The sequence below is a fragment of the Suricata suricatta genome, chromosome 10 (assembly GCF_006229205.1).
Source record: "Suricata suricatta isolate VVHF042 chromosome 10, meerkat_22Aug2017_6uvM2_HiC, whole genome shotgun sequence".
Taxonomy (NCBI): Eukaryota; Metazoa; Chordata; class Mammalia; order Carnivora; family Herpestidae; genus Suricata; species Suricata suricatta.
The window spans coordinates 40,165,463-40,180,136 of NC_043709.1; the positions used below are offsets into that span (position 1 = coordinate 40,165,463).

Below are 14,674 nucleotides of genomic sequence, written 5' to 3' on the forward strand. Positions count from 1 at the left end.
GAAAAATATGTTATTGGATCATATTACACTCCAAATTCAATTACTGATTAAAACCTGGGGGTAAAGGCATTGGACAAAAATATTATGATGGCATTTCAGTGCCTATGTCTTCATCAGAGGCCCATCTTCATTCTTGTCCTTAGGTTTTTATAAGTCATCGTTATATCCTTATAATAACCCCCACCACCTTTTCTGGCTTGGCTTCAGCTAGCTGTACGTGGTTTCTGACCCCTACATATGGTGTTTAAGTTAAGCTAGTAGAAAGGAAAGGCCAAGCATTTATCTACCACTTATATCATGCCCAGCATTCTGTAAGCACTTTACATCTATTAATTCATTTAATTCTCACAAAGAAGCCAATTAGATAGTCACTGACTATCCCCATTTTATGATAGACATACAGAGGCACAGAGAAGTTAAGGAACTTGTCTAAGGTCACAGAGGAAATAATGAGTAGCTAAACCAGGATTTTAATCTGGACATTGTGGTTCCAAATCCTAACTAAGGAATTGAAATGTGCACTCAGACTGTCTGGCTGCAAAGACCATATTCTTTAACCTCTACGTTGAATTGTGAAAACCAGAGTATCACAGCTCTCTTTGTTTTACTGTTGAGTCATGGCCAGGCCAACCCCAAGTCCTGGCATTCTCCAGAGCCTCACAGAGAGGAGCCTTCCTCTGGCACAGACTTGGCAAAGGCTACTTCTGGAAACACTGTGGTATTACCAAATAACTGCTTCTCACAGGCACTTCCAGTTCTGGGACCAAATTTCACCTTTGTCATGCACACATTTTGGCTTTGAACTTCCAGCACCACTTTGCTCTGCTTCCTTCCTCTACCCCAAGCATCTACACAAGAGTTAACTGCAGAGGGCAGAGGAGACAGAATTTGCTTTATCTGTGTTCAGTCTCTCCTACTCTAGGTGTCTGGAAGTCACAACTAAGTGCCTGTAAGCATATTTGGTTCAAGGAAAGCGACAATGATTCAATTTCGACTACATGTCCAGCACTCTGCTAGGTGTGGCACATGAGATCTTGTACCATCTAGATTTTGCAGATCCTATAAAAATAAGACTTTCTTTTTATCCGTCATCTTCAGAGGCTTCAGTTTTTAAAGGGGCCACCACACAGGCTTGACTTGTGATCTTGTACCCTGCAGCTGGCTTGGGCTGTCATAAGAAGCTGTCATTGAGCGTTACCTGAAACCCAGCTCAAAAATTGTTAGTTTTGTTTTGTTTCTCAATGAGACACTTAGGGTTTGAATACAATAAAGACTCTAAATATCAACTGATAGTTTCTATAAGTTGTTTGGAATTTTAATTTCCTTCTTTCCTTCCTTCTTTTCTTTCCTCCTTTTTTTTCCCTTTTTATCAGCAAAAGCATATCTGAATTACCACACCTAGAAATGATTTGCTTCTCTAGCTGTTTCACTATGTAGGCACTTGAAACATGCTCATGCTCTTTTATTGAATAAAGACCTGCATACTTCTCTCACCTACCTACCAGACCAAATATAGTGGTAACATGTGTTCTGCTTGAGCATAATCTTCAAAACTTGGCTCCTTTATAACAAAATTTTAAAGGTAAAATATTGATATGACAAAGAGATAACTTATGTGTCATTTTTGCATTCCCCACCACACTTCCACAATACCTTGGCCCACAGTGGACCACCTCATGAAGCAGGTCATCACAGCTTTAGAGGAGATGTGTTGAGAAATAGTTACCATATGTAACTAAATCACACAGCCCTGGGTATTTAATCTCTGCACCTAGGCTACTTTAAAGTAAAGGAAAGGGGGGCTTGGATGGCTCAGTCAGTTGAGCGTCCGACTTCAGCTCAGGTCATGATCTCACAGTTTGTGGGTTTGAGCCCCGCATTGGATTCTATGCTGACAGCTCAGAGCCTGGAGCCTGCTTTGGATTCTAGGTCTCCCCTTTCTCTGCCCCTCCCATGCTCATGCATCTGTCTCTGTTTTTCAATAATAAATAAATGTTAAAAAAATTTTTTTAAACAAAATAAAATAAAACAAAGAAAGAGGTGTTAAGAAAAAAATATCCAGGGAGTGCCTGGGTGGCTCAGTCGGTTAAGAGTCTGACTCTTGATTTCAGCTCAGGTCATGGTCCCTCAGTTTGTGAGATTGAGCCCCATGTTGGGCTCTGCCCTGACAACACAAAGCCTGCTTGGGATTCTCTCCCTCTCCCCCTCTCTGTCCCTCTCCTGCTAATGCTCCCTTTCTCTCAAAATAAATAAATAAACTTAAAAAAAAAAAAGGAAAAAATCCAAAACTTAGAAAAAAGGCAAAGGAAAAGCAACATGCCCTTTTAATATTAACATTTTAACAAAACCACTCAAGGATTATTTAGTTATCTAGGAGAATATACCTTTGTTTGACTCACCACCTAGCATGGACTAAAAAAAAAACAACCCAGATTCTGAGAAGTCACATCTTAACTTACAGATTTTTTTTTTCCTCTGGGAGAGATGTAAATGATCTCTGTCTACGGGAAGAATTATCCCAAACTTATGGTTTTATTGCTTTGTATGATATTAACCAGTTTTATACGTAACCCAACAACCTTATTCTAGTAATTTTTTCCTAATGTCTTTAAATACCCATTTATTTAAATGCTCTGTGAACCAGCATTCCCTTTTTATTGTCTCCTTCATTAGTGATTAAACAAATCTCTCACAATGCCCATTCCATGTATTAGAGACATGGTTTTAAATTTTTGAAAAGTCTACTTTGCCCAAGCAAACCACAGAGATGGAAGCCTTATTCTTTCTTTCTTCCTTTTTTTCCTTCCTTTTCTTCTTTTAGGGAGAGAGAGTGCATGCAAGCAGGGGAAAGGAGCAAAGGGATACAGAGAGAATCTCAAGCACACTCCACACTCAGCGTGGAGCCCAATGCAGGACTTGATCCCATGACCTTGGAATCATTACAGGAGCTGAAACCAAGAGTTGGATGCTCACTAACTGAACCATCCAGGCACCCCAGGAAGCCTTGTTTTCTGATAAGAGTACTGGATTTGGTTTTGGGGAACACAGGTTAGACTCCCATTATTTCCTCCCCAAATCACAAGTCTCCATGTTGGAGCAATATGTAGTTCCACCTGCCCAAGAAGGCCAAGAAGTCCCACCGACCTGGAGGAATGCAATCTAAGTCAGTAATGCAGAATCTAGGAGGAGAGCAAAGGTCCAAGCAGTGGAAGTAGTGGCAATCTACACTCCCCACAGAACAGAGTATAAGGGAGAGAAAGGAACCAAAGGGGAAGAAGAAGCAGGAAAAAATGGAGAAGGAGAAAGAAGACAGAGTAGAGAAACAAAAAAAGTTTCCCAGGGCCAATATAGTCCTGGGGATGGTGCAAATGACTGAATTTCAGGCTCTTAGGAGAGACTTTTTGGACATAATTAGACTCATTAAGAGTAAATCTCCAGTTAGCTTAGGTGAGCCAACAAAGGGAGACATGAAAGAAGTGGATTTCAAATACGACTGCTCAAACCACAGGCAGTTAAAGAAATATCAGAAATCTGTTATCAGTTGAACACAAATGCAAATGTTTTGTGAATCCAGATATAATTTTATCCACAGCATGCACATTAAATATTAATCTCGTTTTGAGTACTTGTTCCTCCTCCCCCAGCAATTCAAAATAGCTCAAAATATTTAGGGCAAACTTATGTTATCACAACAAAGCAAAATTTGAATTAGAGTGAACCATTCCAGCTCTCTAGTCACTAAACCAATGCTAGACAGGACAGATGATTAACGTCTGGGTTTGCTTACCTGAAGGGAGGGAAGAAAGGAGAAGGCATCAGAAGTTACAAGCGGGCACTACGCTTGTGTCTCCTGAGTACCATCCCCAGTAGTGACTTACTTTCACGAGTTTTAATGTCCCCCCAAATCACTGCTTTTCAGACCATGATGAAAAAATGTTGGAAGAAGCAGTGTCAACATCAGGAAAGAAAAGAATCCAAAAGAGGAGACTTCCTTATCATACTCATCCCTATGTGTCTGTAGAAGGCATGCTCCCTCTGACGATGGACCTTAGTAAGCCTCTCCTTACTAGTGGGTATAAAGGGCAAGTGTATAAAAGGAACTAGAGCTCCAAAAGAAATGTTCAACTGGCTTAAGAAAAAAAAAAAAGATCCATCCCCCCAAAATTTTTTTGAACAGTACTTCTAAGGTGATATTGAATTGCACTTAACTTAGTAAAAGGATAGAAATCAAACCTGGGCAGGACTTTTGTCTACAAAGGAATGCCCTTGGTGTCACTGAATTCAATATTCAGGTAATAAAATTTCATTCAGTAAACATTTTTCTATACAGGAAGCCATTCTAATTCTATTTAAGGAATATAGATTGATGAGGTTTAGAGACCATTATCTCTTCTCTCTATTTAAAGGATTCAGATTTCCCATCTTAAAAAGCATCCAGTAGTCTTTTGTAATCCTCAGGATAATCCTCAGAGAGGGGTTGGGGGGAAAGGAAGGCTCCAGAACAGGTAGAATTGCTTTTATTGTTCTTCGTTGCTATGACAGGGATTACGTATTCAGCTCTAAGTGCTAAATTCATGAACACAAGGTTTTTCTCCCTCACTAGGAATAAGGCTAACTATTAAATCATCATTTCCTTTCCAGCTAAGGGTTCTTGTTGTCTTTACCCACTAAATGAACCATGGAGTATCTCTTTGGAAAAAATTGTGCAGCAGAATAATACATGGTTAAATGGCCACAGAAGCTGGGCTCTAAGGTGACTGCATAGTCACCGTTCATAGTTCGCTGCTGTCATCTGTTGCCTTTCGGCACAATGTTAATAGGCTGCCCCTTGGGAGTTAGAGCTGATGCTCTCTGAGTAATTCACTTCTAAAATCACCTAAGAAGTGAAGCAATTTTTACTTGCCAGCATGAATTAAGCTGCTGGTAAAAGTCATGAATCCATGTTATTAAAGCAATGGGGATTTACTCTATTGTTGCATCATTCAGATTAATTCCAGGGATAAAAGGGTAAGCTGCTGTTAAGAGCCAGATACCAACAGCTTTGGCTAGAATCAGAGACCAAGGGGGCACCTGGCTGGCTCAATTGGTCGAGCAGGAGAGCAAGTGACTCTTGATTTCAGGGTCACAAGTTCAAACTCCACTGTTGTGCATACAGATTATTAAAACAAAACAAAACAAAAAAAACAGACAATTATCTCTGCAGAAAATTGCCCTCATCAGCACCACCCACCCGAAGGGTCCATTAGCATGAAAAAGAAGAGCATTTGAAATCCCCTGTTTCTTGCCTCCCAGCCTTTGTTGGCTCAGGGAAGTGAACTGCTAGTTTTCTCTTATGGTGCTTGGACTCTCCCACCCAATGGAGTAACCTTTGCTTCCTTTTTCTCCCCTCATCTAATACAGGAAAGGCTTTCTATTACCCTTTCCTGCCCAAAAGGAACTGTCCACACAGCACATCATTCTTCCCTTCTACAAAATGGCATTTGGCAAAGGGAAAACCATCAGGAGGTAGTTCTTAAATTTTATCGCACTGAGTATTTAAATTTTTTGCACATCTCTAGATGACTGTTCTGTGCTCAAATAGCAAAGAGATGGGCTTCAGGGATTCCAATGAAATTTCCTATTTGTGGCTAGGTTGGGGGAGGAGTTGTGGCTCACAGTCAATGTCAGGAAGTAGGGAGTGTAATTTAATATGTGCCTTCTCTTTCCTTTACTTGCTGTTGGAAGGTGCCCCACTTTGAACTCAAGTGCAATTCAGACATTTCAGGGCTCTTCTGGTGAGGAACAAGGGTGGGGCTTCATGAATTTGCAACCTGAGGATTGCACTGGTGAGAATCATTCCCAGAGAAAAGAGAATAGTAAGAGGGGAGGAGCAGTTCTGAATACTACATAGTGCCCTCAACCCAGTCTTGCCATCAGATCAGGCCCCAAAGACTTACATTCCACATAGAAGGTGGGGATGGCTAGTCGAGAAAACCTCTAAAAATTGCTTATTCACAAAAATGTGTGAGGCACCAGAACTCTTTTGGCAAATGTCAAAAAGGAGAGACAATTTGTATACATGACTGGCACCTCCAGGGCTTCACTCTATTAGAAGTATCAACTATGAGGAATCTGTATTGCCCAGCAGACATGGCCAGTGGAAGTGAGAGCAGGGTCTCAAGACTGGCTCTCTCTAGAGGAGTTTGACATGCTCAGTAGAGGTGAGAGAATGGAAAGAAAATGGCTGTTTCTGTAGGTTAACTGACCACCCGTTTGGAAACACACCCTGGGGACCTTTATAAATTCTTGGTTTGAGAGGGTCTTTACAGAACACTGAGATCTTGTATTAGCAGGTGGGATCAAGAGCCAGTGAAACCAGGAGGACAACTGATTCTTTTCCTAAGTGTCATTTTCCTTTGCTGGAAATAACCCAGAGAACAGACTCCTGATGTTTTTTCTTTCAAAAGACAGATGGAGATCCACATTGCCCAGGCCTAGCTCCTGAAGTGCTTTGGCACCAGGAGTAGCAAAAATGGAATGTGTTGTTTGCTTTTGGGGTGCTGCTGACCCACCGAAAATGTCCCTGAGAACACTGCCAGGACTACTGATGAGTTTAGTATTCCAATGAAGGAATTAAACTACAGTTATTAGTTATGGATTATGTTGAAAATTGTTTTAACATTTAATTTCTGTAGCTCTTTATATGTTTATTCTTTTGAGAGACTTAGTTCATCATTGTTATTCTATGAGAATATCTTCAAAGAGGTCAGATCTGGATCAATTCTCCATGCTTGTCTTCTATTTCATTTTGTGTATACTTAACTTAAATTTTTATTTTATATTTAAATAATTGGTTTATATTCCTGTCTCTCTTGGTGAGGCTGTAGACTCTTGGTGGAACTTACAGGGACAGGGATTATATCAGATATTTGAATTCTTTGAACTGAACTCTTAATAGCCTTCATCATTGTCAGCTCAGCCCCCCCAAAATATTAAGGTAAAATATTTTTGTGAATATCCTACACCATGGCTAAGACTAGCAGCTATCACAAACACTATTTCCCTCTTCTTCAAGAATAATAAAAAATTTAGGTAGGCATAAAACACTCAGTAAATACTGTATTTCCCTTATAGCTAGATGTGGTCTTGTGATGAAGTTCTGGCCATTGGGTTGTGGGCAAAGTGTTGAGTGTCTCTCCCAGTTTGTGTCAGGAAAGAGAAAAAGAATACCTTCCTCCCTCCACATCCTGCATCTTGGATCATAGATATAGTGATGAACCACCTCCCCCCTTAAAGACAAAGGCCCCCCTCTAGAGATGGTAGAAAAAACAGCTCAAAGGATCCTGGGACCTGACAACACAGTCAACACCTCTGGACTTCTCACCTCTAAACCATGTATTTCTGTGAGGGAGGAAATAAACTTCTAATTAAATTCATGGAATAACCACTTTAGTGTGTGCTGTATATTAAAATATTTATTCTAAGGAAATGGCCACTGTTATATTCTTATTTCTAATACCTTACAAATGCTCTTGGCACAAAATAACAAGTTTCATATCTAAGTAACCATAATAAGTCAGTAGCTGGTATATGAAATTGTCAGGATCTCTTTTATAAACTATCAAATTACTAATATTTTAAGTCTTTCAATTCTGAAATGAGAAAAAAATCTCCCCTTTAGCATTCATCATTTCCACAGCCTGTCTGTCTACCATGTAAATATCCATCGATCCAACTCCAAAAGGGCTAAAGTCAAATGTTCTAGTTCCTGTCCTTCCATTGCATTGAGGTCATTCAAGTGTGGCCGCCTTCCTACCCTCAATGAAACTCACAGATCACATGCTGAACTCTGACCAAATGTAATGAGAACAAGTGGTAGTTTCTTTCATAGTCACATCCTTCACTCCTCTCTCATTACTTTATGCTCCTCCTCTTATTCCTTCATCCTATGTTTCCCACACACATCAATTATTTCCTGCCAACCACCACCACCATTGCCTTGTTCCAGAAAGACTTACTCATAATATCCCCCAGAAGTATTTATATCCCCAACCACTTCTGTGACCCTTGCTCACCCAGGATACTTTCCATGTACCGAGTGGTTCCACTTATAAGTCCTCTATAGCCTGGCACAGTGCCAGCCATGTGGGCTGAGGCAGGTCAGGCCCTCAAGCACCAGGAGGATCCTACCCTGAGATGATAAGCATTTGTGAAAATGACGGACATGTTTGATTTATTTAAAAAAAAGCCTTTTGAGAGAGCAGAAAGTCAAAGACTTTGAGCATTTGAGGTAACATCATAAAGGGCAACAGAGCTAAAAGAAAAAAAAAGAATGAAAACAAGTTAAATTGAAGTTGGAAGTTACATATTTCAGACCAATTCAGGTTGCTTGCTGGAATGTAATCAAACCTATACTTTGTTGTTTTTGGTTTTGAACCGAAGAGAGAACTTATTTACTCATGGCACACTGCTAGTATCAGTCTGGGCAAGGGCTGCCTTTTATTTCATTTTGTTTGACTTCCTTCTTTAATCCTTCATTCCCACCCTTGTTCCCCTCTCCATCACAAGGACTCACCCTAGTGTATAAACAATACACATCCTTAAGTATGTTTATATTTAAGTATTATTTCGTGTCTGTATTTGTAATTTGTAAATTAGTAATTATAGCATTATACTATTTCACACATAGTAATTATGTGAAAGAACTTAAATGATTTAGGTAAGACCCCCATTCTCCTGACTTTTATAGCTTCATTGTCAATAGCAAGTATGTCCAAAGGAAGACAACACCTTGTGCTCCAGGAATGAAGAGGAGTTCCCAGAGCCCTGTGCGTCTGAGAAGATTCCAACTCCTTGCCTTACCACATCCACCAGAATCTGCCTGTAGAGAGACCAACAGAGCTAATACCAAATACTTGTGGGTTTTTTTCCTGGCCCATACTATGCCCATGAGGCTTGGAGGTGGCTAAGAATGTTCATATCAAGAACTGTAATGGACTGAGGGGCATGGACTAGGTGGCTCAGCTGTTGAGCATCTGATATTGGCTCAAGTCATGATCTCAGAGTTCGTGAGTTCAAGCTGTGCATCAGGCTCTGTGCTGTCAGTGCACAGCCTGCTTCAATTCTCTGCCCACACCTTCAAAAATAAATAAACTAAAAAAAAAAAAAAAAAGAAAGAAAGAAAGAAAAAGAAAAAAAAATGTAACGAAGTGAGATTTTACCCCACTTGCAAGCTAAAAGTTACCGTGGCATAGTTTCATGGATGTTGGCAGAAGACATGAGACTCCCAGGTCAGGGACAAAGAAGACAGTCAGGTAGTACCTGCACACAAGGGGCATGCATGACAGGAGAGGAGCCCTGAGCTTAGGGAACACAACTCTTTTAAAATGGATATTAAGCCTGTCTTTGCCATAGAGACAGACATTATTTTTACTATAATGAGCAGTAAACAAATCTGCCCTTTGTTATCTATCATCCAAAGCTGTTCACTATACAAACATCATTTTAAAGATAGAACAAAGACAGTCCATTCATGAGATATGCAAAATTTAAGAGAACCATTGGAGACTTATCTCTCAAACCTCCTTCTCTGCAATTTTCTTCTCTTAAACACCACTCTATGAAACTTATAATATCAAATAACCCTTTCTTGTTGCAATTGTTTACAAACCCTATGTGACTCTCATCTTTTAAAGATTTCTGAAGAAATCAGTGTATTGATGATCCTTTCCTACCATAGCCTTTTGGTTCCATGACTTCTCCTTCAATAATCTTAACCTCTTTTTTCTGATGATTTCTGAAGTTGATTATCACTTAATATGTTAGTTATCAGTGTTTCACTTATATGAATGTCATGTTCATATCCTTTACCCATTTTTCTCTTGGGTTTACCACTTTCTTGTAATTAACAAAATGTCTTGTTTAATGTAGATATTCATCCCTTGTTGACTTTAGTTATTTCACATATTCTTTTCTAGTCTGTAATCTGTATATGAACTTTCCTTATCATATCTTTTGATGAAGCAAGCCTTTAATTTTAATGTCTTTTCCATCCATTTCTTTATCTTAGAGTTTGTGTTTTCTGGAGTTAGTTTAAGACTACAGGTTAGTTCTCCCACACCCAGAAGTCAGATTTACATTTGCCATTTAGGACTTTAATTCAACTAAATTTCACTCTCCCAAGGGACAAAAACATATATAAACATAAACATAAATATATATAAGTGAAATATATGAATATAAATATGTATATTATATTCATGATATATATTTATTATATATTATTTTATTTCTATATTATATTTATATCTTACATTATGTATATATTATGCATATAATATATGCATATACATAATATGCATTATGTATATATAATATATAATATAAATATATAAAATATATGTAAATGTATATTTAATACCACAAATATACATAAAATAGTTGTGGTATTAAAATGTCATTGGAAAAGGTGGAAAATTATGGGGAAAATGTCCAAAGAAGTTTCGTAAGTAGACAATAATGAAAAAAAATGTTGAGAAACACTGCTATAGGCTAAGAACCCAGCATTACTTTTCTCCATAAAATGACGCTTTCCTAATATCATCTATTAAATGCTTTACCAGGGATGCCTGGGTGGCTCAGTTGGTTAAGCATCCGGCTTCGGCTCATGTCATGATTTCACGATTCGTGGGTTCGAGCCCCGCATCGGGCTCTGTGCTGACAGCAGGCTCAGAGCCTGGAGGCTGCTTCGGATTCTGTGTCTCCCTCTCTCTCTGATCCTCCCCTGCTCATGCTGTGTCTCTGTCTCTCCAAAATAAATAGAAAACATAAAAAAGAATTTAAATGCTTCACCAATCTTTTCTCCACCTGCACATATCAGCTGTCTAATACCTGAGCACCACCAGGCCCTTTTGAAAATTGCTTTAATTACTCCTAACATGCTTAGTCTTCTTCTACATGGCAGAATAATTGTGTTGAATTCATTTTTTTACAAGTCCTACTGGGGCGCACCTGGGTGATTCAGGAGGTTGCATGTCTGACTCTTGATTTTGGCTTAGGTCATGATCCCAGGGTCATCCCACATCAGGCTCTGCACTGAGCATGGAGCCTGCTTGAGATCCTCTCTCCTTCTCCCTCTGTTCCTCTCCCCCAGTCATGTGTGCTTACTCTCTCTCTCCAAATAAAATATAAATAATAAAAAAATAAAAAATATTCCAGTCCTATTGGAATTTTCATTAGCATTGAATTGAATTTACACATTAATTTTGGAGAAGTGACATTTTACACTGATGGCATCCATTTCATGAGCATGGCATAGCACTCCATTTATTTAAGGCCTTTGTGCCCTTAATATATTTAAAACTTTCTCTCCTTAAAGATCATATACATTGTTTATTTGGTTAAATTCATAGTTTATAGTTTTAATTGTTATTAGGAATGGCATCACAGAATCTGTTACATTTTTAGTTAGCTATTACTGATGCAGAGGAACACTACTGATTTTTGTAAATGGATCTTATATCTGAGATTCTTATGAAATCTCTTATGAGATCTATTTCTGTTGATTCACTTGGGATTATCTCATCTAAAAAAAAAAGCACGAGAGGAGATACTACGGCAGGGGAGATACCATGATCACGAAAGTAGTCTTCCCAGGGTGAGGCTTGTCCATTGCACTCCAGATGTACTGACCCTGAGGATCTCCCCAAATGAGGAACACTCAACAGCATAATTCGTGGTAGTAGTGGGAACTGTGTTCATTCTCTCCCCTCCCTGTGCCACCACACTAAAAAACAACAATACAAAACATCCCAAAAACAAAAGACAGAGGGGAGAAGAGGGAAAGAAAAAAAGAAGAGGAAAGAAAAGAAACGGATGCTTTATCTGAAGCAGATAAGGAGAAACCAATAATCTAGTAACGTATGTGTAGCAGGTAGAACAGAGAATTGAACATTTGTGGGGCACACTGTAAGAATCAGCTGGGCTGTTTAATGACACAGGCAATTTCTGCTTTGCATTTGCAATGATCAACTTACTCAATTCTGCCTCATAAATACTCCCAATTACTTTTGGCTTCCTTATTCATAAGCTCAGTCCTTTTTGCCCTCTATAATTATGAATTTCAGGCAGGTATTTTGTTACAAAAGGTTAGAACCACTTATATTGCTTTATCTTGGCAGGCAGAATAGTAATCAATATTCTATGTCTTCCTTTGTTATTATTCTGAACATTCTCACCAGTACTCAAAATGAGGAAAAAATTTAGCCCCATGTGTTAGATGAGGGGAAAAAAAATCTCTTCAGTAGTTTTCTGAATGATGACTATAAAAAATGGCTACGTCAAAGTAATTATATTTGCCTGATGATCCAAATGTATTGCTTAGTAAGAGCTTTAAGAGATTAGTTGCATCAAAATACATCATTCTCTAAATTGAACAATATCTACAAAATGAAATTATGCTCCACTGCAACAAACTTGGACAAAGTTTCCATGCAAACATATGACTGTAGAATCTGGACATTTCCCCAAATAGTCACAAGGAAAAAACTAGATGCCTTTGAAACAAGTTCCTGAAAATGATCAAATCAATTGGGACTGAAAGTTTCTTCACCACCTAAAAAATCCAAGAAATCATTTGGCCAACAGGCAGCTTCTTCCAGAACAAAAGCATAGCACTTGGAAAAATTTAAACATGTATTTTAATTAAAAATACCTTTTTTCAAAACAAGCTCTCTGCCCAACATGGGGCTGGAACTCAACCTTAAGATCAAGTCACATGCTCTTCTGACGGAGCCAGCCAGGTGTCCCTAAGCGTATATATTTTAAACAGCATCAACTGGATTTCTACATAAAGTTTTCTGTAAACTAAGTTAAATCCAGTGCTAAGGCATACAAAAGAAACACTAAGATTAGCTCTTCTTTAAGAGAACAGACTTCTATGTATCCATTAAGTGGGACAGACAGAAAGACAAATTTGTAACACTGGGATAATCTTAGCTTCCCTTAGTAGAGTAGGACTAAAAGTAAAATATAATGGCTTAGCGAGAAGGGAGGAAATCATAACAGAAACATTATGAAGATGATCCTGTATAATTCTAACAGAAAATATGAGAGCATGACATTTAATGGAAATGTTTTCCAAATGAACAGTACTGGTTAAATGTAGGTCATCCTTAAAGGCAGCAGAACCACCAAAGGGATTGCTAACTCACTGTACTTTGTATGTAGCTCTACGAAAACACAAACTCACCCTATGTCATAATTTTGAACCCTTGGCAGTCAGAAATTATCTCTTCCTCTCCTGTGTTGTTTGTTTTAAAATTTCCTATACTTAGCATGGTGGACAGCTGTGTAGTAGGTGTTCAATCTTGGAAATGCTTTGTGTTTTAAAGTAATGTGATTATATGACTTAAGACTTTGCACTATTTCTACATATATTCATTATTTACTGGGTTGTCTAATAGGCATATGACTTTCTCTGCTGGAGCCACAATACTCTGCATTAATTCAGTCTAGACCAATTATTCTAACCTCCAACTTGGACTTTTAACTCTGCCAGATGCTATTTGACAGTTGATTCTCCAATACGGAAAATCTTGCCAAGCACACATTATGTAGTTGTATAATTACAGCTTTCTAGTACTCAGTATGGTATTATTAGCTCAAGCTGTAGCTCATTTAGTGTACATAATTACAGCACACTCAGCAGTCAGCACTGACCTACAAAAGGGAGGGGGTGGTTTCTGGTGCAATTTTTTTAAATCTGCTTCAATTAACAATATATGTAGTTATTACTAAAACTCCAAATTTTGAGAAAGTTTGATATTCACACTATACTTTCATGTACACTTAGAATATTTAACATCACACTCATATGTTAGAACTATTATTTCTGCTAATGGTTATTGAATATTATTTGAATAACACTTCAGTTTTTTTTTTTTCTTTCCTCTGGTGGGTACCTCGTGGCAAAACAGCAAGGGATAAAATGGTTTAAAAGAGTAGACGTCTTAATGAAATGTTCTGCTGGAGAGTTATGATTTGTTGGATTTTTATAATGCCTAGGGCATATTCACACCTCAGGAAATGACACTTTCTTGTCATCATTTTATTTACATATTTCACAGCTTCAAATACCCCTCTTTAAGAGGCACAGGAGTTAACCCTTAAGCAAATGGTAGTCCTAGGTGTGTTCTCACGAGATTTGGGATTGTTCTGGACACGAGATACTACGTCTCATTAATGCAATCGTTCTTTAGTAGGGTGGTTTTTAACCTCCACATTTTTGGAGATTTTCCAAACTTTTTTCTGTGGTTAATTTCAAGTTTCATAGCATTGTGATCTGAAAGTGTGCATGGTATGATCTCTATTCGTTTATACTTATGGAGGGCTGCTTTATGCCCCAGTATGTGGTCAATCTTTGAGAATGTGCCATGTGCACTTGAAAAGAAGGTGATTTTCCTATCATCAGGATGCAGAGTTCTAAATATATCTATCAGTTCCATCTGTTCCAATGTGTCGTTCAGGTCTATTGTTTCTTTAGTGATTTTCTGTCTGGTTGATCTATCCATTGCTGTCAGTGGAGTATTAAAGTCCCCTGCAATTAGCACACTTTTGTCAATAAGATTGTTTCTTTCTGTGATTAATTGTTTTATGTATTTGGGCGCTCCCAAATTTGGCGCATAGATATTTATAA

The 14,674-nt window shown here is 38.4% G+C and overlaps 1 long non-coding RNA gene and 1 other non-coding gene across 5 annotated transcripts in view; one reads left to right on the forward strand and one right to left on the reverse strand.

Annotated features, from left to right (window-relative positions):
- LOC115303364 overlaps positions 1 to 14,674 on the reverse strand; it is a 112,416-nt gene that overhangs the window by 75,934 nt on the left and 21,808 nt on the right. The gene's annotated exons all lie outside the window — the stretch shown is intronic.
- Positions 11,588 to 11,750, forward strand: LOC115305879. Its single transcript, XR_003915068.1, has one exon. It is a non-coding gene; the product is annotated as a U1 spliceosomal RNA (small nuclear RNA).